The sequence below is a fragment of the Silurus aristotelis genome (genome assembly GCF_946808225.1).
Source record: "Silurus aristotelis genome assembly, chromosome: 20".
Classification (NCBI taxonomy): domain Eukaryota; kingdom Metazoa; phylum Chordata; class Actinopteri; order Siluriformes; family Siluridae; genus Silurus; species Silurus aristotelis.
This window is the reverse complement of record NC_139593.1, coordinates 19,111,910-19,136,380: the sequence shown is the minus strand read 5'-3', so window position 1 is coordinate 19,136,380 and position 24,471 is coordinate 19,111,910. Positions and strand designations below refer to the sequence as shown.

The window sequence follows — 24,471 nt, the reverse complement described above, 5'->3', positions numbered from 1 at the left end:
AAATAGGTGATTAAGGAGCCTATATTAAAAATAAATAAATAAATATATACATTAATAATAATAATAATAATAATAATAATAATAATAATAATAATGCTTAAAAATACAAATTAAAATTAATGTTTTTATATTTAAAAACAATTATAAAATTGTTATATATTTATATAATTGTAGAAATAATGTCTAATTTCTGAACAATTTTTTTTCTTTTTTTTCCTTTTCAAAAATGTTGCCTTTTTTAATTGTTTACATTAAATTTCAGCTTTTTTTGTTTTCAGCTTTTTTCTCGTTTCCAATACTTCCAATACAAAATGAGCCACTGTTCATGCAGCATCCCAATGAAGGCCGTTCAAGTGAGCAGGAATGAGATGACTGTTGCTTTCACCGAGACAGCTGGTGTAAAAACAGAGGCGAACAGGATGTTTGGAGCATTCAGATCTCTGGAGATAAAACATAATTCCATTTCGGGTCGCTCCGCAGCGCGACGGCGTTCGGCAGCGATCCACACAGTCGTCCCATTAACGAAATGAGTCATCACGTGGCAGATGCGGAGCTCGAGCTCGATCAGCACAGCGATTCCTGCCGATGAAGACGGCGGGTCGTCACCTCCTCCTGCGGTTAATCACGTTTCAAAACCATCGTCTCGCAAATTTCATCAGCATAATTAATGAACGTCGCACTTTTTCAAGCTTGCACGAGTGGGGGAAAGTTTTTTCCGAAAGATTGTTTTTTTCCCCCTATGTCGAGTTCTGAACTATTTCTAATACTTTCAGTGTTCTTTATACACACTTAGTGAGAAAGTAAAAAAAAAAAAAAAAGAAAAGTCAAAGAATTGAAAGTTGAGGTTCGAATGTGCGTAATTAGAAGCACATGGAAACGATGGTGTGTAACACTGGTGTGTATGTGCTTCCAAGCCAATATCTTATATGAAAAGCATTAAAATAAATAAATAAGTAAGTAAATAAATAAATAAATAATACATAAATCAATCATTTCAAATTTCAAGCTTTTTTTTCTTTGAAAATATACTGAAATTGTTGCTGAAATGTAAGGGGTGTACTTACTTTTGTGAAATACTATATATATAGTATTAGGTGTCCCAGTAAAAGTATTGGGACACCGGACTTTTCCTGCTTTATGTGGTTCTCCAACAAACCGTCACCACAAAGCTCGAGGCACACAATTGTATCGGACTTCTTTGGATGCGGTTTTAATAAAATTTGGCGTTCACTTGAACTTGGAAACCCAAATCTGTTCCAGCATGACGATGCAAAAATTGAGCTTCATGAAGATATGGTTTGTAAAGATGAAGAGAGAACACCCTTGTGGCTGATGAACAGAAATGTCCACAAGCGCCCTCCGAAATCTAAAAACGCAAATTCGTTTTGACTGCACAAATTTTATTAACGCACCAATAATGCAGCGCGCGTTCCTGTTCGACCATATTTCTTACTAATATACGTAAATAAAAAAAAAAATAACTAAAGACGCGAGATTGAACCTTTAACGCAACACACTGTCACAATAAAATAAAAAATATCTAAAACTGAAAATCTTTTTTTAATCACTAAGCATTTGTTTTACTGTTACGGCGATTAAAACAGTCCGTGTGGAAACAAAAGTTCCGTTTGGGGTCCGGATGATGTACGTCATTTGAAACACCATAATTACTTGAAAACATTCACAAAAATATTTTGACTTCGTGCTCTATGTTGAGTTTGGTTTCACTAATAATAAACATAAATTTGCATAAAGCATCCATATTTATCGATGGCCATGTCGATTAGAGTATTAAAATCGTAATTAATTCGAGGTACATTTAATGTGCGATTAATCGTGAGTCAACTCAGGACGGTTGTGCGATTAATCGCGATTAAACGGTTAATTGATTGATTATACTATTGCTAAAGATAGATAGATAGATAGATAGATAGATAGATAGATAGATAGATAGATAGATAGACAGACAGACAGACAGACAGACAGACAGACAGACAGACAGACAGACAGACAGACAGACAGACAGACAGACAGATAGATAGATAGATAGATAGGGGACAAATTGCAAATCTCATGTTTTCTGCTTTATGTGATGATCCTGCAGTGAAAGAGTGTCGGTTACACCCTGGGCTGTAGTGCCTACTTGACCTTTTTTTTCTTCTGCTGTGCAGCTCCGGAGATCTCAATAACGTCGTGACTAATTCCAGCCACCGATAACGTGTCTAATTATCGGCGCGGAACTGCGAGGCGTGCGAGTTGGTCAACATGTCAGCGCGCTCCTGCCAGGTATCGGCAAGTTGTCTCGAGGAATTTCTCTCCACCTGAGGACGACGTCCGTTCGGATTAGCGCCGAGCAGACAGGAATAGACTGAATTAATTAAGAGTAATCGCTTCGGAGGAGAGCAAAAGCCTTGACAAGATCGGCAAAAAAAACCAAAGGCCTAATACTGTCCTGCTTCACTTGACACATTATTTGAGATCAATGAGAGCACGGTTTTTTGGTTGAACCAAAAGATTAAAGGGTAATCACCTGATCTAGGACATTATGGGATGTTTATACTGTCAATACAATTCTGGTTCGAAAGATAGCACATGCTAAATAAGCTAGTTAGCTGAATTCGCACGCTAGGACACTAATGTTTCACTAGCGCTGCAGTGTGGAAGTTCATACACATTCACGTTTCGTTGATCTCGTACACAAACACTTGAAATACAAAAAGAACTAGCATTTTAGCATAACAGCTAATACTTCTCTTTAGTCGGAGAACAAAACAAAATTATTTTTAATTGCTAAACGTCAATACTAGTAGGCTAGCTCGCTAGTGTTCCCACAAATTACTAGCAAGCTAGTATAGCTAGTAGTTCTGTAAAGTTACATATAGCTAAGCTAAGTCAAACACTTAACTCGTAGCTGGTGTTAGCTTGATGTTACAACATGATGTTTAAAAAACCTAAATGTGGTTGCCAAAAGATAAATAAATACTTATAAATATCAGTAAATATTCTGCTTTCTTTGCTAGCTTTCATTTCTCTACTTCTTCTATGAAATCAAGTACAAGGCAGTAAATATCCCTTGCTTTTCTGTTCTCCACCGGTATGTAATGTTCCATGACAGAGTATCGATTCGCGTTTCGTGCAAACACTCGGCTCTCTCGCTGCGCTAAACTACTGCTTAAGAGCGAGACAACGTTTTTTTCTTTTTTTATCAGCTTCCACAGACACAAATCGGACCGTGTTATGACATGACGATCAGATCGACTCCACGGCAAAGGAAATGAAGGAGGACGCCGCGGATGATATCTTATTGTAACCCTATACACTGCAGGCGAAGCTGGATAAAGGAAAGAAAGAAAGAAAGAAAGAAAGAAAGAAAGAAAGAAAGAAAGAAAGAAAGAAAGAAAGAAAGAAAAGAAGGAAAGATAATTGCAGAAATGTGGAATAACAGAAGAGGAGAAGAAAGAAAGAAAGAAAGAAAGAAAGAAAGAAAGAAAGAAAGAAAGAAAGAAAGAAAGAAAGAAAGAAAATGGCAGAAATGTGGAATAACAAAAGAGTAGAAAGAAAGAAAGAAAGAAAGAAAGAAAGAAAGAAAGAAAGAAAGAAAGAAAGAAACAAACAAACAAACAAACAAAGAAACAAAGAAAAGAAAGAAATATACTGGCAGAAATGTGGAATAACAGAAGAGGAGAAAGAAAGAAAGAAAGAAAGAAAGAAAGAAAGAAAGAAAGAAAGAAAGAAAGAATTCAATAAACTATATCTATATAAATATATGCAAAAAAAAAATCATATTCTTTCTATATCAGTTCTAGAGTACAATGTTACTGACTTTAGGCCACACCCCTTTACTTAAGGATCAGGTGAGTAATCCTAAAGAAGCAAAAATGTCCCACTTATTTCTTCCCTGTGCATGCGATGTAGCACGAATCTGAGTCTTTAGGACATTTTGGACATAATTTCACTGACACACTTACACCTCAACCCGGAGCTGAAATTAGCTACCGTAGCTTAGCGACAGCGCTAATCTCACACTTAATCAGGAAGGTGACAGCAGCTCATATGCCTTCATTTGTGCACCTGGGAAGAAGTGCCACTGTCTGCCTGGATGGAAAAAAAAATATGATACGCTGACTTAAAGCCATTCTCTTTTTTAACATATATTTAGAATTTATATATTATAGTTCAGAATTTTTAACTCAGACTGAGAAAAAAAATATGTACAGTATACATTTTTTTTTAATGAGAATCATTCCCAATCATTCCCAAAATCACCTCTGCGTTACGATACGGTCCACTGTCAAGATGAAATCCACAGGAAGTAACACCTTGGAATATGATCTTTAGTTAACTAATAGCTCTCATTTGCATTAATTACCCAAATGACACGTCCACTGGGTTGGTCAAATTTGCATATGTAGGCTCAAAGACAAAACAATATTCCTAAAGACACACCCACTCAGCAGCTCTTATTTGCATACATGCACAGAATAAAAAAAAAAAAAGTCAACCCCACCCATTTAGTTGCCCTCATTTGAATATTCAGACTAAAAAAACACAACAAAATTATATTCCAATTTACACTCCAAAAGCTGCACTCGTTTGCATATTCAGACTTAAAGAAACACCTCATCAACCACATAATGATCATAAAGACACACCCACATAGCTATCTTAATTTGCATATGCAGGATTACAGGCAAAATTATAATCCAATGTACACTCACAAAGACACAAACAATCAACAGCTCTCATTTGCATACAGTATATAGACAAAATGACACCCCCACTTCCCTTCACTCAATGTTATTAGACACACCCACTCAGCAGATCTCATTTGCATACACACACACACACACACACACACACACACACACACACACACACACACACACACAATGCTAGACACGCCCTCACCTCCCAAAAAATAAAGACACACCCACTAATCTGCCCTAATTTGTATTTAGCTGACATAATTAGCTATACCGTATATATACACAGACACCCACTTATTTGCATATACCCACAGAAGACACACCCACTTCCCCATTCCTTACCGTTCTTAGGCACCCCCACTCTACAGCTTTCATTTGCATATACTCAGAGAAGACACACACCCACTCAGCAGCTCTCATGCTTGCATATATACAGTGAGGAAAATAAGTATTTTAACACCCTGCTATTTTGCAAGTTCTCCCACTTAGAAATCATTGAGGGGTCTGAAATTGTCATCGTAGGTGCATGTCCACTGTGAGAGACATAATCTAAAACAAAAAATCCAGAAATCACAATGTATGATTTTTAAACTATTTATTTGTATGATACAGCTGCAAATAAGTATTTGAACACCTGAGAAAGTCAATGTTAATATTTGGTACAGTAGCCTTTGTTTGCAATTACAGAGGTCAAACGTTTCCTGTAGTTTTTCACCAGGTTTGCACACACTGCAGGAGGGATTTTGGCCCACTCCTCCACACAGATCTTCTCTAGATCAGTCAGGTTTCTGGCCTGTCGCTGAGAAACACGGAGTTTGAGCTCCCTCCAAAGATTCTCTATTGGGTTTAGGTCTGGAGACTGGCTAGGCCACGCCAGAACCTTGATATGCTTCTTACAGAGCCACTCCTTGGTTATCCTGGCTGTGTGCTTCGGGTCATTGTCATGTTGGAAGACCCAGCCTCGACCCATCTTCAATGCTCTAACTGAGGGAAGGAGGTTGTTCCCCAAAATCTCGCAATACATGGCCCCGGTCATCTTCTCCTTAATACAGTGCAGTCGCCCTGTCCCATGTGCAGAAAAACACCCCCAAAGCATGATGCTACCACCCCCATGCTTCACAGTAGGGATAGTGTTCTTGGGATGGTACTCATCATTCTTCTTCCTCCAAACACGTTTAGTGGAATTATGACCCAAAAGTTCTATTTTGGTCTCATCTGACCACATGACTTTCTCCCATGACTCCTCTGGATCATCCAAATGGTCATTGGCAAACTTAAGACGTGCCTGGACATGTGCTGGTTTAAGCAGGGGAACCTTCCGTGCCATGCATGATTTCAAACCATGACGTCTAAGTGTATTACCAACAGTAACCTTGGAAACGGTGGTCCCAGCTCTTTTCAGGTCATTGACCATCTCCTCCCGTGTAGTTCTGGGCTGATTTCTCACCTTCCTTAGGATCATTGAGACCCCACGAGGTGAGATCTTGCATGGATCCCCAGTCTGAGGGAGATTGACAGTCATGTTTAGCTTCTTCCATTTTCTAATGATTGCTCCAACGGTGGACCTTTTTTCACCAAGCTTGGCAATTTCCCCGTAGCCCTTTCCAGCCTTGTGGAGGTGTACAATTTTGTCTCTAGTGTCTTTGGACAGCTCTTTGGTCTTGGCCATGTTAGTAGTTGGATTCTTACTGATTGTATGGAGTGGACAGGTGTCTTTATGCAGCTAACGACCTCAAACAGGTGCATCTAATTTAGGATAATAAATGTAGTGGAGGTGGACATTTTAAAGGCAGACTAACAGGTCTTTGAGGGTCAGAATTCTAGCTGATAGACAGGTGTTCAAATACTTATTTGCAGCTGTATCATACAAATAAATAGTTAAAAAATCATATATTGTGATTTCTGGATTTTTTGTTTTAGATTATGTCTCTCACAGTGGACATGCACCTACGATGACAATTTCAGACCCTCCATGATTTCTAAGTGGGAGAACTTGCAAAATAGCAGGGTGTTCAAATACTTATTTTCCTCACTGTGTATATATATATATATATATATATATATATATAGAATCGAAAATATGTCTACACCCTGTCTCAATGACCGTACCCATTTAACCTTCCCATTTGCATATTCAGATAAAAAAAAAAAACACTCCCACATCCTTGTATTTGGTCCTAAAGAACCTCCCAGTAAGCAGATCACTTTTGAATATATACACAATCTCAGACCCGCCCACATTTTAAATAAACAATTGTTGCATTATTATGATTTGTTTCTCATTTGCAGTTATCCAGCTGAAAACTTGCACGGGCCTGAAATTATCACATTTTTTAAATATTTCTTTATCACGATGTGAGTATTTCAAACCCGTAACGCGACTAACGCGATGTCTTTAAAAGGTCCGGGTTTGGGCCGAAGCCCGGCGTGGTGGGTATAAAGCGGTGTTTTCTCACATGCTGACATCCTGATATCGTTCGACCTTTGATACTATTGATCACGGCATTTTTAATGATTCGATTAGGCACGTTGGCATTTTAGAGATTGCACTTAACTGCTCCCCCCCCCCCCCCAATTGTCTAATAAGGAATGAATGTGGGGTGCCTCTGGGTTCGATTCTGTCTCCCGTTTAATTTTTTTTCATTTTTTATCTTCTTCCTTTTTTGTATAATTATTTTTTTTTTTTATTATGAGAAGATGATGCAATTGCTGGTAAAACACAGTAAATTTCGCAGGATTGCCGAAATGATACAGACTTGTTTTTTTTTTTCAAACCAAGCACTTGTGAATTTGCATCCAATTTGTATCGTACTTTTTTTTTTATTTATTTATTTTCCTTCTTTTTCTTCTTCATCCACACATGATTTCTGTCATATTATAAAGCTAAGGCAAATGCAATTACAAATATTTACACTGGCTTTTTTAAACATTCCATTCAACATTCAGTCCCTGAATAACCGCTACTCTTCTGGGAAGATGTTCATCGTTTGCATGCCAACAGGTCTCATTTGCATGTATACACAACTCATAGACATGCCCATATCACCTAAATGATCATAAATACACACCCACTTAGCTGCCCTAATTTGCATATGCAGGAACGAAGGCAAAATTATACGTCAGTCTACACTCCCGAAGACACACCCACTTAACAGCTCTCATTTGCATATAAACATATGATCAAAGACATGTCTGCGCCCTCCCGCAATGATTGTTAAGACACACCCACTTAGCTGCCCTCATTTGCATATTCAGACTAAATGACCCACTCACATCATCTATGGAGATTTATTGAAGATGGTCATTTGTGTTTTTTCCAACGTAAAAATTAATTCAAATTGTAAGTAAAAAAGAAATAGACAAAAAAACAAATAAGAATGAAAGAATATAAGGAAAATTTGTGAAAAAAAGAAAAGCTAGTAACCTGGCATAAGAACAAAATTTAGGAAGGTATAGAAGAAATGGTGTGGAAAAAAAAAGGAAAGGAAAGGAAAGGAAAGAAAAGGTAAAAAAAATTTTTTTTTTAAAGAAAACACTTGAGAAGGAAAAAAGATAAAAAGTATAAAGTAGGCAAAAAAGGAAGAAAAAGAAAGGAAGAAAGGAAAATTTATTTTTCAAAAGAAAAGAAAAAATGTAAGATGGTACAGTAGATTCAGTAGATTTTGCTCTATACAGCTGTTCTATCAAACTCTAAAGAGGGGGGGCATATATATATGTGTGTGTGTGTGTGTGTGTGTGTGTGTGTGTGTGTGTGTGTGTGTGTTTCCAGGGGGGCTGCATGAATATGCAGACAGTAAAATGGCATTGACATTCCTGATGCATCTAACACCTGTTCACACACACACACACACACACACACACACACACACTCCGGCTGATATCCGGTGTCACTGTGGACTTTTTTTACAAAAAGAAAAATTAGATGTGCAGCTGCGCCGTCCTGAGATTTCGAAATAATTATTTATTTTGTGGCACCTTTCATGGGTTCCTGAGCAGAACATCTCCAACAGCGGAACCTTTAATAGTTCTTTGTTGAGGGCAGGGGATTAGAACCATCGGACGCAATCAACAGGAAGGAGCCCCTCACAATTTTGCCCTCGTTTACATAAATGACCTTAATGACACCTCCACTTTGCTGCCCTAATTTGCATAATTATACTCCAAGCTACACTCCTGAAAACACACCCACTCAGCAGTTCTCAGTTGCAAAAATACCTATTAAGACACACCCACATTATTTATCGATTGCTCATTAAAACACACCCACCCAACAGTTCTCATTAAGCAGTTCCCTCACTTAATGTTTTTAAGACACACCCACTCAGCAGCTCAAATATGCATTTATATACACACAAACCCACATCCCCAACCTAAATGTTTTAATACTCACTCACTAGTTTCCGTTTGCATATGTACAAAAAGACACACCCACATCCCCTCGCTCTGTTTTTAGACACACCTACTCACCAGTTCTCATTTAAATAGACGCGCCCACACAGCTTTCTTAATAATCATTAAGACACACCCACTTCACTACCCTTATTTTCATATGCAGGATCAAACACAATAATATTCCAATCCACACCCCAAAGACACACCCACTTAGCAGCTCTCATTTGCATACAGTACATACACAGACAGACACACCCACTTCCCTCTATGTTCTTAGATACACCTACTCAGAAGCTCTCATTTGCATATATTGATATAATCAAAGACACGCCTCTCTAGCTCAATGATTGTAAAGACATACCCACTTAGCTGGTCTCATTTGCATATTTAATAATCAAGCCACGCTCAACTTAACCGTAGTTTGCGTATACACACAAAATCAAAGAGAAGCCAACCCTCATAAGGGTCTTAGAGAAACGCCCACAGCCCTAATTTTACAAATATCCACATCCACACCCCTTTAATTATTGTAAAGACACACACATTGCTGCCCTCATTTGCATACAGTATGTAGGCATCACAACTCACACTTTGTCTTTTAATTGATAAAGAAAACTACAACAACGAGTAAACGCAAACCGATCGCAAACTCTAAAGGTGTTCAGAGCACAGATGCGTGTGTGTGTGTGTGTGTGTGTGTGTGTGTGTGTGTGTGTGTGCACGTGCACGTGCGGATATAGTGATGTTCCTGGTGCTTCCAACACCTGTTCACCTATTCATTTGTGACCAAATGCCTTGCTGTTTTGAGCTGTTGCTTCATGTTCAATTTTCCTTAATGATGCTACCACCCTCATGCTTCACAGTTGGGAACACAACTCTTTTAGACATCAGAAAAAGCTCATGGACCTTCAAAAGTCTGGTTCCTCCAGTGGGAACAGGCACCAAACTGAACATACCATGAAGATACATCAGAATGGATACTCGTTGCAGTTGAACTAGGAGATCCAACCCTCCCTGTGCACAAAGCCAGCTCCATGAAGATATGGCTTCCATAGGTTAGATATATGTGGAAGATCTCCTGCTTTAGAGCTCGAACCATATCGGACACCTTTTGGGAGGAATGTGAACGCACCCCAGGCGTCCTCACCTCACCTCCATCAGTACCTGGCTTTACTAACACCTTTGTGGCTGAACAAATCTCCACAAAATCTAGAGTGGTCACACAACATTTTATCCAAAAGGATAAAAGAGGAAAGAAGTAAAATCTCCTGGAGACTATTTTTATACACGTTTGAGAAGAAAAAGGCAGTTCCTCAAGCATTTTTTTAGATCATTCATCGTTTCTCAGGTTCTGAAAAAGTAAGTTTCTGCCTCAGGACACACACACAAGAAACTGGAGTTGTTGTAATGGATACACACCATGGAAGCAGTGATATGAATGAATATCACACTATTATGAGAACACTCCTGTCTCTCAGTTCCACTGGAAGAGCGGAAAAGTGAAAATCAGGTGAGATTCGGATAACTGGAGGGAGACGAGCAGTTTGGAGGACTAATTAGAACACTTCGGTATTAATGGGAGCTGGTTGGAGATGAGGCCCTGATTATTCATTATTCGCTTGTGTACACAGGAACACAGCTGCTCGATCACGGAGCTATTGTCAGAACACTCCATCTGTTTCCTGTGTGTGTATGTGTGTGGGAGTGTGTGTGTGTGTGTGTGTGTGTGTGTGTGTGTGTGTGTGTGTGTGTGTGTGTGTGTGTGTGTGTGTGTGGGTGTGAATGAAGGAGATTCACCCGAGGGAATGAAATAAAAAGTGTAAAATCTCACAGGAAAAGCGACTTGTGAAAAAGCCACTTCAAGTGAACAGTAAGGGGCAACAACAAAAAAAAGCACAACAAATTATTTAGTAAATAAATACAATTAAAATATTTATACTTTGTATACAAGTTAAACGTTATAAAAAAATGTATATAGTAATAGAAATAAACCTGAATAAAAGAGTAATAAATAAATGGGAAATATTGAAATGATATGTAAAAAATAAAATGCATATACATTACAGTAATAATAATAAAACATTAAAATAAATAACATTTTGAACAAACAGTATTAAAAGAAATTATATTAAAGGAGAAATAAAAAATCTAATAAAAAATCAGAAATGGAAAAAATGCATAATAAAATCCAGAGTGATATAAATATTACCGTAAGTGAATAAAAAAATAAATAAAAATATATAAATTATATATATATATATATATATATATATATATATATATATATATATATATATATATATATATATATATATATAATTATTTTTTTTTAAACATAATGAAAGAATTATCATTGGATTTACACCTGAAACTAGATTAGAAAATTAAAAACTATACATTATTAATTATTATCAAACCATCCAATAAAACGCTTAGAATCTGGCCAAAAGTATTAGGACACCCCACTTAATGAAATATGTGGCGCTTCCACAAACTGTTACCACAAAGTTGGTTGTTTATGATGGTTTTTTTTTTTTTTGGAGGCAGTAACATGGAATTTTCCCTTCACTTTAACTGGGAGATCCAAACCTGTTCCACAAATAGAGCTCCATGGAGATCTGCATCACATGTTTTGGAGTGGAAGATCTTCTGCTTAACACCTTTAATTCCTCCTCACCTCACCTTATTTTTACTAATGCTTTTGTATCTGAATGAGCACGACTCTCCAAAAAAACTCTAGTAGAACATCTTCCCAGAAGAGTGGAGGTTTTTATCTAACCTAATTTAAAGATGTGGATCTTCTGCTCAGGTGTCCACATGCTTCTTTAGTGTATTTGTAGAAAAACAATAGATACTACTGTATATGGATTAATAACTAGATGATTAAATGAATCAGAAACGAAACAAAAAACGACTTGGGATCGTCATCGCTGTTGTCGTGATGACATTTGAGTGTGTGTTCGAGCGCGAGTGTGAGATGAGTGTGTGTGTGTGTGTGTATCATGGAAGTGTAAACCGGGTAACGTCATGCTGCTTCACGCACACTGCGTTTCGTCCTAAATCCATTAATAATGACTCGAACTCGATGTGGCTTTCTTCGGGGATTGAAACACTCTGAGCGAAGGAACAGTTCCTTCAGGAACAGTTCCTTTTCCTCACAACGCACTTAAATAGGATGCAAAAACGGAATCAAACGCGAACGCCATTATCATTTAAAAACACACCTGCATTTTTTTTATTATTATTTTTTATTATCGAGTCTACTCTTGTTTTGAACAAAAGCTCAAACTTGCCCCGCCCCCTATGCCTTTGTCGCCACTTATCACCCTAACACCCCGACCACCCGCCTGTCTCCTTAAAGTCTGGGAATTTGATCACGAACAGAGCAGCAAATCTTCTCGCTCACACAGAGTTCTGTCCTAAATTCAGTTCGGAAAGATTAAAAATTCAGCATCGGTTTAATAATAAATAAAAAAGCCCCAAAAAAAAACAAAAAAAAAAAAACGTCCTATTTTCCTCAAATGCAGCTGATGAGAGTTTAGTTTTGTATATCAAATGAATACATCTTGTTTTTCCCCACTATAAGTCCCCATTTGCTGTTGTAACCTGAGGTAACCTGAGGTAACCTGAGGTAACCTGAGGTAACCTGAGGTAACCTGAGGTCTGAGGAGGCCTGGGGTGCCGTTCACATTCATCCCAAAAGGTTTTGAAGCTCTAGAGAAGCTGATCTTCCACTCCAGACCCATGGAAAGCATATCTTCATGGCGCTGGCTTTGCGCCCACGTTCTTGTCTCCTAGTTTAAGTAAAGTAAAAGTTCATGCTACGGCATCCAAGGATACAAAGCATACAATCGAGCGCTTCCAACTTTGTGGTAACGTACGCCTGGAAAAGTCGGGTGTCCAAATACTTTCAATAAAAAACTGATTCCAAACAGCGTTCCCACACACACACACAAACATCGGATGCCAAGCAAAAGTTTAACTGCTTCACCACTCATAATCAATTAGCCATTAGCGCTGTTCGCTCGCGTTTATCCGGACGCGACCTTGGCGCTCGGATTCGCCTCTCAACACTCATTACTTCCTATCGGCTTCCAATCGCAGGCTCCGATTCGACAAATCCGATCAGCGAGAAAGACAACATCGAAAAGCGACGCGGCTTTGACGTAGCTAGTGTTGTTAGAGGCTGTTAACGGCGAAACCCGACGCTAATTGACACACAAAAATTATGTAAATGACAGAAAATTGAGGGAAGGCAGAAAGAGCGATTTTTTTTGTACTTTGAGAAGATTTGCATACGGACACGAGGGGACGTTCCGAGGACAAATCAGTCAGTCTGTTTTTTGTTGTTGTTGTTCTAGCTAGCATTTATTTACTTACATTTGTTCATGAGGAGCCATCTGTAGGCATTTGAAGAGAACTCCATCCTGGAGTGTCAGGAAGTATTAAGCAGGTCTAAGGAAAAGGGGAGCGGTGGTATCTCAGGAGCATGTGTAGTTCAAGAGAAAGAAAGAAATGGATCTTCAACTGTCACTCTGGATTTGGCATCTACCATAACGTCAGTGTGAACGGGATGTGCTGGAGCACGAACACCATCATCTTCGCTGTATCTATTTTCTCCGATGTGTTACCGTGTACTCATTCCCGTTTATAAAAACACAGTCGTTTCGGCTCCTGACTCGATCGGAGACGGAGACGAGGAGAGTTCGGGCGAAAGGGCATTACATTATAATTTCCATTTGCATGTTACACGGTCGATATGACACCGCGCACAAATCACGTGAGCCTGCCCTTATTTATTTCTCCATAAAAGTGCTAAGGATGGATGATATACCGGATACAGGGCTGACCTCCCGGTGGCGGTACATGCTACAACCTAAAAATCCTCGTCCCTCGCTCAGAATTATGGGATTGCGTAAAAAAAAAAAAAAAAAAAAGTCTGTCCTTAGCTGACTGGTGTAGACTTCATCTCCACAGGGTGATAAAATATTACAAATATTTTGAAATATTGCAGTATAACACCCCCGTTTTCTTTTTTTTTTTTCTTTCTTTAACACCGTAATGCTTAAAATTCCAATCTCATCCTTTTGACCTTCCACATAACAGCAGGGTAAAAAGGGGCCCGGACTCCTATTTACCCAGAAACCCCTTCAGCCACGGTGGACCATCGAAGGAATAAAATGCATGAAAAAAAAATCTATCAGCATTGCTTGCAGAAGGAGGGGTGTGTGCACTTGTGTGTGTGTGTGTGTGCTTGTGTGTGTGCGTGTGTGTGTGTGTGTGTGTGTGTGTGTGTGAAGCGTATGAAGAGGTAATCTGGCCAGAATCCAGATAGGATCGCAAAAAATCGCAAAGCACCTCTAAACTATCATCGCACAAATAAAATTCCTGTGGGGCGGAGAATAAATAAATAAATAAATAAATAAATAAAAATAAATAAATAAAAAATAAAAGTTGCCTTCCCAAACATCTGTCGCTCGGCGAACATATTCTATATATTATATTATCTATTTTGCATAGATAATAAAACCCACCTACTTACAAGAAGATTCCAAACTAGTTTAAAGCGACCGATGAGCACCAGGGACTTTCGATACAATATCTTTTCTTTCCGGAATGATACCGATTAGACCGATATTCTTGAGAACGATACCAATACCGATATCGGTATTGTTGAAAGCCTTCATTATTACCTCTTGTTTTTGTTCTGGACCTGCTTGATTCATCCTATCATTGACCTCTGGATGAAGTTCTCTTCAACTGGAGATCCGTTGTTGTATCTGAGGATGGTTTCACTCGATCTGTGAGGTTACGGTTAAAGGTTAAACTCAAGAACCATGAGGAACTTTTTTTACTATAATCGCTCATCAGTGAACAGTTCAACAGTGTTCTACCATTGTTCATTAGTAAAAAGTTTAACAGTGCTCTACCATTGTCTGTCAGTGAACAGTTCAACAGTGTTCTACTATTGTTCATCGGTGAACAGTTCAACAGTGTTTTACTATTGTTCCTCAGTGACCAGTTCAACAGTGCTCTATGATTGTTCATCAGTGGAAAAGTTCAGCAACGTTCTACCATTGTTCATCTGTAAAGAGTTTAACAGTGCTCTACCATTGTTCATCAGTGAACAGCTCAACATTGCTCTACCATTAATCATCTGTGAACAGTTCAACATTGCTCTACCATTGTTAATCAATGAACAGTTCAACAGTGTTCTAGCTTCTAGCGTTCTAGCAACCATTGTTTAGCTTTAATCTATTGTATTGTAGAACTATATCGAAAGGTGTTACCCAGGATGATGATGGGTTGCCTTTCAAATTTGGTTCTTCTCAAAGTTTCTTTCATTCTTTCTTACCATACCATTGTTAAAAGTTCTATACAAATAATATTAAATTAATTTATTAATACTGAACAGACTGCTATCGACCAGATTTCTGTTTTTGTGACATTCATAAAAACAAATTGTACTCAAACCATCTAACGAAATATAATCCCTCACACAACCAGGAGCAAACTGGCGCATGATGGTTTTACTTTCCTTTTTCCATATAAGTTTTTGTGAAGGAAAAAGAGAAGTTTTCCCCTTGAGCATGTTTCTTCACTGACTGATCAATTTTAAATTCCAACCACGTTCTACCATTGTTCATCAGTTAACAGTTCAACAGTGCTCTTCCATTGTTTATCAGTGAAGAGTTCAATAGTGCTCTACCATTGTACCAAAGATCCAAAATCAGTCCCAGAAATCAGGCAACGATTAAACGATCAACAATGCTAATGAGGGCAAAACAGCAAGACAATGAAACAAGATCAGGAAAAGAGGAAAAATCAAGCAGGTCCAAAAGTGCAGCACATGCTTAGAAGTGCACGTAGTAATTTGTAGCAAAAAGTAAGCGTGAAAACTTCTTTGAAATTTTGTCAGGCTTGCACTTTTTTCTTTTTTTTGTTAGCACATTAGCTTCTTTTCAACTAATATTTTGTCAGGTTAGCATTTGTAGCTTCTCGATGATCTTTTCTGAAGTCCTGACAGGTTACTATAGGTTAGCTTCTCTTCTGAGAATGTTTGTGAGGTTAGCAGGATTTTTTTCTTTTTCTTTTAAGGTTAATGCATGTTAGCTTTTCAATTATAATTATTTTATTACAAAAATCCTGTTAAAATAGAAAAAAAAAATTTAAATATAAATGTATTAATTAATTTATTATTATGAATAACTTTTTGTTTTTATTATTCTGTTATGCCTTTTTTTTTGGTGGACTCAAATCTATTATAATTTTTTTTTTACTATAATGTTTTGTATTGATGGACGTGTTTAATTATTATTATTATTATTTTTTTTTTACACGCTATTTATTGGTGGACTTGTATTTAATTAGTGCCTTTTGCTACATTTTTTATGCTTCTTATTGGTGGACTCCAATCTAAGTGGTGTTTTTTTTTCCTATATCATGCATTATTAAATAATATTAAATAAAAAAATTATTATAAAATTAGGAATTATTAAATCTACAATAGTACAAGCTGCAATAGCTGATATGATGATTGAAATTTTTTTTTATATCGGTTCGAAACGCCTTCGATTAGAGTTCCTTTACACATCTTCTAATGAACAAACACAGAACATCACCTGTGAAATACGGATTTAAAAATAATAATAAAAAAAAAATGTTTAATCATGTTAATTACAGAAATCAAGTAAAATCTGCATGCCGGAAAAAAATAAACATGGGTGATTGGCACGGCCTATTTCACAGTCATATTAGTGAAGATGGGGAAATGAAAACACTATGAAATAATGAAATATTCGAAGGTGCTGTGCGTTTTTATTTTTTTATTTTTTTCCTAAGTGGATTGAGGAGCCTGAACAGTTCGGGCTTATCAACAGGAGCCACGCTTTATTGCTGCTCCATCCTCAAAGCAAATTAAAAAGCACCTTGAGCCCTTTGATATTTCCATGCTTATATTAAGTACTGCCAAGGAAAGACTTTCCATAAAGTCCCTCTCTCTCTCTCTGTAACACACACACACACACACACACACACACACACACACACACACACACACACACACACACACACACACAAACATACACACGTACGTGAATAGATAGTCAAGTTTTTCAATTGACTCTCGGTACACATTTAATTCAAAGCAACACTTAGTATCCACAATGTGTACGACAAAATTTCTCTTTTGTTTAATATTCCAGCTTTGTTTCCTAATTATTACCCAGAATTTATTACAAATGATCAATTACGATAAACTGCTGTCTTACTGCAGTAAACAGCTGCAACTCAGGAGCTTTAATACAGTATACACACACACACACACACACACACACACACAAACACACACACACAAGCAAATAGATACAGTATACACCTACACACACACAAATACAGTATACACCTACAGTACACACACACACACACACACACACACACACACACACACACACACACACACACACACAAGCAAATAGATACAGTATACACCTACACACACACACACACACACACACACACACACACACACACACACACACACACACACAAATACAGTATACACCTACAGTACACACACACACACACACACACACACACACACACACACACACACACACACACACACACACACACACACAAATACAGTATACACCTACAGTACACACACACACACACACACACACACACACACACACACACACACACACACACACACACACACACACACACACACACAAATACAGTATACACCTACAGTACACACACACACACACACACACACACACACACACACACACACACACACACACACACAAGCAAATAGATACAGTATACACCTACACACACACACACACACACACACACACACACACACACACACACACACACACACACACACACACACACACACACAGTATACACCTACAGCACACACACACACAAATACATACAGTACACAAACACAAATACATACAGTATACATATACAGTATACACGCACACACACACACACACACACACACACACACACACACACACACACACACACACACACACACACAAGCAAATAGATACAGTATACACCTACACACACACACACACACACACACACACACACACACACACACACACACACACACACACACAAATACATACAGTACACACACAAATACATACAGTATACATATACAGTATATACACACACACACACACACACACACACACACACACACACACACACACACACACATATATAAATACATACAGTATACACACACACACACACACACACACACACACACACACACACACACACACACATATAAATACATACAGTATACATATACACACACAAATACATACAGTACACACACACAAATACATACAGTATACATATACAGTACACACACACACACACACACACACACACACACACACACACACACACACACACACACACAAATACATACAGTATACACCTACACAAACACGCACACAGAAATACATACAGAATACACAGTCCACACCTACACACACACACACACACACACACACACACACACACCCAAATACATACAGTATACACACACGCACACATGCACACAAATACATACAGTATACAGATACACAAAGTATATATACACACACAAACACACACACACACAGACACACACACACACACCTGAGCACGTCAGAACAAACACAACACAACAAGTGAAAGTTACAATACACATACACACACATGCACACACCTAATCATGTAAAACAGTTGAAACAGTCACACGAATATAAACCTGAACAGGTGAGAGCTACAACATACACACACACACACACACACACACACAAATAAATTAAAAACGTGTTGTTCCTTTATTAGTGTAGATTTTGATGTCTGATAGTGTTGATGAGAATAAAGAAGGAAAAGTCTCTCGATTCCTTTCTCTTTTCTATATTTTGTCGCTGAAGAACTCCATCATTTATTTCTTCTCCTTCTTATTATTTGTCATCATATTGGACATTTTGGTAAAAGGCTTAAAAGCTTTCGCTCGTGCATTAAATCCAGAAGCTTTTACCGTTGCTTCTTTGCTGTAATATGGCCTGACATTTTAAGTGCCTCTTTTAGAATATTTCCTTTTCTTTTTTTTTTTTTTTTTTTGAAGCTTATAGCCTTGTTTATATCCCCGGCCTTTGATTCCTGCATTTACCGCCGGGTGTATAAATTTCACGCCCTCAACCCGGCCAGCTTCTCCTAACCTTTTGTGTAACTTCCCTCCTGAGGCTCGGCCGTTCTTCCTGCGCTCTTCACAAAAAAAAAAAAAATAAAAAATCCGTAATTGTTGCTCTGGTTTGTAGCGTCCCCTAGGAAGTGAACTTGAGGTGATGGAAAAAAAAGGCCTCTTTGAGCGACCGGATCGGATCGGATTCGACGCTTTCCTCAAGTGCGGCGCCGTGATTAGGATGCGACCGCTCAGGTTTCTCTCCGTGTTCGAATTTTGTAAAAAAGAAAATTTAGGAAAAAAAAAAAAAGAAACACTTCCATCATATCTAATGACGGTTAATGGATTAAAATGGACCTGTTATATAGAGGGTATTAGAGCGGGGCATGATGCAAATCGTAATTCTAATAACGCGCTCGTGATGTGAACCCATCATCGTTTCTATGGTAACAGCTCATTCGAAAATGAATCGCTATTCGATTTTATCGTTTTGCGCTTTTATATTATATTTACAGTTCCAAAACATAGGGACGGCATGTACAGTATGTAGAGCAAGGAGACCTATTAAATCGTAGGCTATTGGTCGCATCGGCGAATAAAACGTCACCGGCACAAGCTATTAGTACGGAACTGTATCATAGACATTTTACAGATTTGAATGATGAATTGTTTTTATCTGTACGATCAATAAAGACAGTAATTTAAGTTCGTTTTGCCATTATGAGGGAAAAACCCACAAAGCGCCACCCAGAGGGTAAATTGTGTAAAACATAGCGGATTTGGTGTTTGATTTGAGACTTGGCGCATAAATAAAAAAACAGAAGCTTACTGATTAAAAATATGTTTCGGTGGAGTTTATTCATTTATTTTATATCTAAGTAAAGAAAGGACATCGTGAATAAGTGTATGTTTTGCTGAAGGTTTTATTTTCGCCTCTTTTAAATTAAAATTTTTAAATTTATGTATTTTTTTATTTTTTTATTGAAATGTTAAAAACAGAAATGCGCGCTGAATTGATAGTGCTTTAATAAAAATTAGTGCTGTTTAAAATACCATAATTTCCGGACTATGTAGCGCACCCATATATAAGCCGCACCCACTGAATTTTACACATATTTTTATTTTTAACATAAATAAGTCGCACCTGTCTATAATTCGTATATATATATAAATACAAAACTAATTAAAAATGTTACCTAATGAATGTGTCCAGGCTGAACATCCAGAACACAAGCAAAGAAAAGATGATGATCAGGAAAGTCTCTGTTCTCAGTCATGTTTACATCACTGACTCTCTCTGTCTCATCCACTTTAGCTTTACTTCTTGTTGCCTGCTCATTCTTAGCTTTGTAAACTAGTCTACATCGGTGGTGAGTGAGCGACAGGACTTTATACACCAGTGGATTGAAAAAGACGCACAATGACAAGAAATCGGAGCAGTGAAAAAAGAAAAATATCAACATTTCACCAAATCAATTAATTTAACTACCGTATTTTCCGGACTATAAGCCGCTACTTTTTCCCCACTCTTTGAACCCCACGGCTTAAACAACGAAGCGGCTAATATATGGATTTTTCCTGGGTTTTTCCCGGTTTCACAAACTTCAAGCCAAAAAACTGAGCCCCATAACATTAGACCGATAAAATTTCTGACCAGGTTTAGGTGATCCAATGAAACTCTTTATATTAAATCAGATGCGCTCCCACTGAATCGCGCCGCACCACATCATAAATATGGATGATGTTTCTCTGACGTTTGACCTGCCGCTCACTCGGACTGTCTACAGGAAATGCGAATCATTCATCACGCTGAAAACAACCGGGCATGAAAAACCGCACTTCACCTGTGTTCTGAGCTGCACGGCATCGGGAGAAAAGCTTCCAAAAGAAAAACTCTCGAGAGAAATAGTTGTGAAAGGAAGGAGGAAGACAGTGAACAATGACTTTCTTGGTAGGCTACTGTTTAGATACAAGCCGTGTAACAGACACTGTCTTTCGTTAAAACCTGTGTAAAGTTCATTCGTTTCAGTGTAGACACCTGCGGCTTATAGACAGGTGCGGCGTATTTATGTTCAAAATAAAAATCTTTGTGAAATTCAGTGGGTGTGGCTTATATTTGGGTGCACGTAATAGTCCGGAAATTACGGTACTAAAGTAACGGGTCTGTTTTGAAAATGTAGGAAGTAGAAAGTATTGATATTTGTGTAAAAATTTAATTAGTAAAAGTAAAACGTTGTCTGAAAAATAAATAGTGGAGTAAAGTACTGATAAAAAATGGGTGGTTGGAGAACGAGTAGAACACACTCTTCATTCTCTGTCTTTCTGTGTGTGTGTGTGTGTGTGTGTGTGTGTGTGTGTGTGTGGGTTATCAGCTCCATCCTCTTCTCCGGGCCTCCTGGGTGAGCTCAATAACGAATTACATCTCACTCCTCTCCAGGAGAGAAAATGGATCTCATTACCACTCCACCTGCGATGTTTTGTTCGTGGGAGAGAAAAGAAAGAACGCGCGACAGAAAGTGAAAGATCTAAAATCCGCCGAGGAAGTCCGAGGTATTATTAGCGCCGTCTGATTTCAAGCCGCCGTGGAAAACAAAGACGCTCGTCGTTGCTGTGTTTTAAAGGAGGATGAAGAAGACGACGAGGAAGTCTCTACTCGACAAGAGGAAGACTCTACTTGACATGAACTGTTGAAAAGGACACGTATAGGGGCGCGTATAGTTTTGCTCGGCCTACGCGTTGCCATGCGATTGCAAACGCTTGTTCTGAAAACCGAACAATCTGCCACACGTCTACGATTCCAGAAAAAAAAAGAAAGAAAAAAAACATCTCTTATTACAAATAGGACAGCAAGTCAATAAATACGCACTCCCCCGGCTGTACTTGAGACCAGATCGATAAATATAAATAAAAATGAACAATCACGGGGTTCGGATCTCTTCATCGTGCTTCTCGGTTCTTCTCGTGCTGATAGATCCGATCTATTTTGTGATGTGTTTTTTAAAACAAACAAAAAGCAATGGCACGGTATTCTCTTTTGAGTTCGTATTGCTCTGTAAGTTGACAGAAAGGGGCGTGGCCTGTGCAAGGGTGGGGTGGAGTGTGATGGGGTGGCACTGGGTGGGTTTACGGGTGGCAACCAGAATACAGTGGCAATGAGAATTGAAGAAAAAACAGAATACACACGGCGTACTTACAACTGTTGTCGCTAGGGTCTCAACACTGGGGGTGTCACTGCGGATGTAGTCCGAGGCAGCTAAGATCAGGACTCCGTTGAAGGCCAAACCATCACTCCTCGTTCTTCTCAACAATGAAGATTAATAAATGAAATTAAATGACACTGGCGGTATGTCTGGGGGCGTGTTCCTGATGCAGAACAAAATCTGCATCAATTTGATCATTTTGCAGAAATGTAGCCCCAAACTTGCAACCACCACCATGCTTCACTGTCGCCCGTAGACACTCATTGTTGTGCTGTTCTCCAGCCCTTGTTTTTTTTGCTACAGCCAAATAGTTACATCATCAATCCAAAGCTCCTGCTGCCATTTTTCTGCTCTTCAAGTTCCTATGTTTTGTTCAAGTCACTTAGCCTCATTTTCGATGATTGTGGTTTGGATTTTTGACCCTGATTCTTTCCTGAAGACATTTCTTGCCAGACTTCTCCAGTTCTTCTGATGGCACTACTAAAATGTTCTGGTGTAAGTCAGTCTTTCAGTTGCTGAATTGCTGAATCTCCTTGACTTTCTTGGTGTTTCTTTGTGTTTTTTTCAAAATAACTCGAGCAGTACAACCCCAGCCTGGTTTGAAATCTTTGCCTGGGTGAGACCTTGATGCAGTAGAACAACCTTGTTTCTTGTTGCTGTGTTCAGTCTTGCCATGTTGTTTGACCCGTAACATGAAACTGGCTCCCACAACCTATCCTTAGTAGCAGTCTGGCGGTTTCTCTCCCAGTTCGAAGCTCCTACACAGCTGTTTCTGTTTCACTTAATGACCACCAGTGAAATCAGTTAATGACTACTAAAGATCATTAGCACCTGGTTGACCTCCTTTACTGGGACTGACAGCCTCTTTCCATTCCTGTTTTATTTCTTACCCTCTTTTTTCCTGCTTTACTTCCAACCTTTTTATGCTATCTTTATTTTCTTTATTTTTTTCATCTGTCTTTCTGTTTGCTCTTTCCTCCATTTTTTCCGTTCTGTTTATTTCTTTAATGAAATAAATTATTTGTATGTAGTTTATTTTCCATTTCATGTTCAAACCCACTTAGCTTCTCTCTCTTTTTGTTTAATGCCCATCAACATTTCTTTGAGATTTTTTTTCCTCTATTCATACCAATAAATTGATATGATGCTTTTTTTTCTACCAGTGAATTATTTGCTTTTCTCATTAAGTCTTACATTTTTATTATTTCTTCTGTACCATTCATCTGAGCATCCTCTTGAGTCTGGTTCCTCTCAAGGTTTCTTACATCTCGAGGAGTTTTTCCTTTACACAGTTATGGATATTTATCACGACATTATCTGTGTAAAGCTTCTTTGAGACAATGTTCATTGGTAAAAGTGCAATACAAATAAAATTGTATTAAATTAAATTGAAATTGAATCTTTCTTCCTTCCTTCCTTCCTTCCTTCCTTCCTTCCTTCCTTCCTTCCTTCCTTCCTTCCTAATTTTTTACCTTCTTTCACTTGTCCTTTCTTCAATTATTTTTTCTTTCTTTCTTTCTTTCTTTCTTTCTTTCTTTCTTTCTTTCTTTCTTTCTTTCTTTCTTTCTTTCTTTCTTCCTTTCTTCCTTTCTTTCTTTCTTTCTTCCTTTTTTCTTTCAGCTAAACAATAAATTAAAAACATTTCCTTTCACCTTTAAATATTTTTATTTGAATTTTAGTTTTATTTTGCAATTTAAGTTTTTCTTTCTTTCCTTCTTTCTTTCTTTCTTTCTTTCCTTCTTTCTTTCTTTCTTTCTTTCTTTCTTTCTTTCTTTCTTTCTTTCTTTCTTTCTTTCTTTCTTTCTCCTGTATTCTGTTCTTTTCTGAAAAAAAAAGAAGTACAAAATTTTTTTAAAGACAATTGGACTGTTGGACACAAGACACAATGCTTTTGTGTCCACCAGTGATATAATCTCATTTTCATTTCATATAATTGTTTCATTATTTATTCTGTACT

At 38.0% G+C, this 24,471-nt stretch overlaps 1 long non-coding RNA gene across 1 annotated transcript in view; it reads right to left on the bottom strand.

Moving 5' to 3' along the window:
- The window catches only part of LOC310715823, a 334,724-nt gene extending 310,607 nt beyond the window's left edge, over positions 1 to 24,117 (bottom strand). Inside the window, exon 1 of the long non-coding RNA XR_014530398.1 lies at positions 23,997 to 24,117. This is a non-coding gene — a long non-coding RNA (uncharacterized lncRNA). The remainder of the gene's footprint in view (positions 1 to 23,996) is intronic.
- Positions 24,118 to 24,471: the final 354 nt, after the last annotated feature.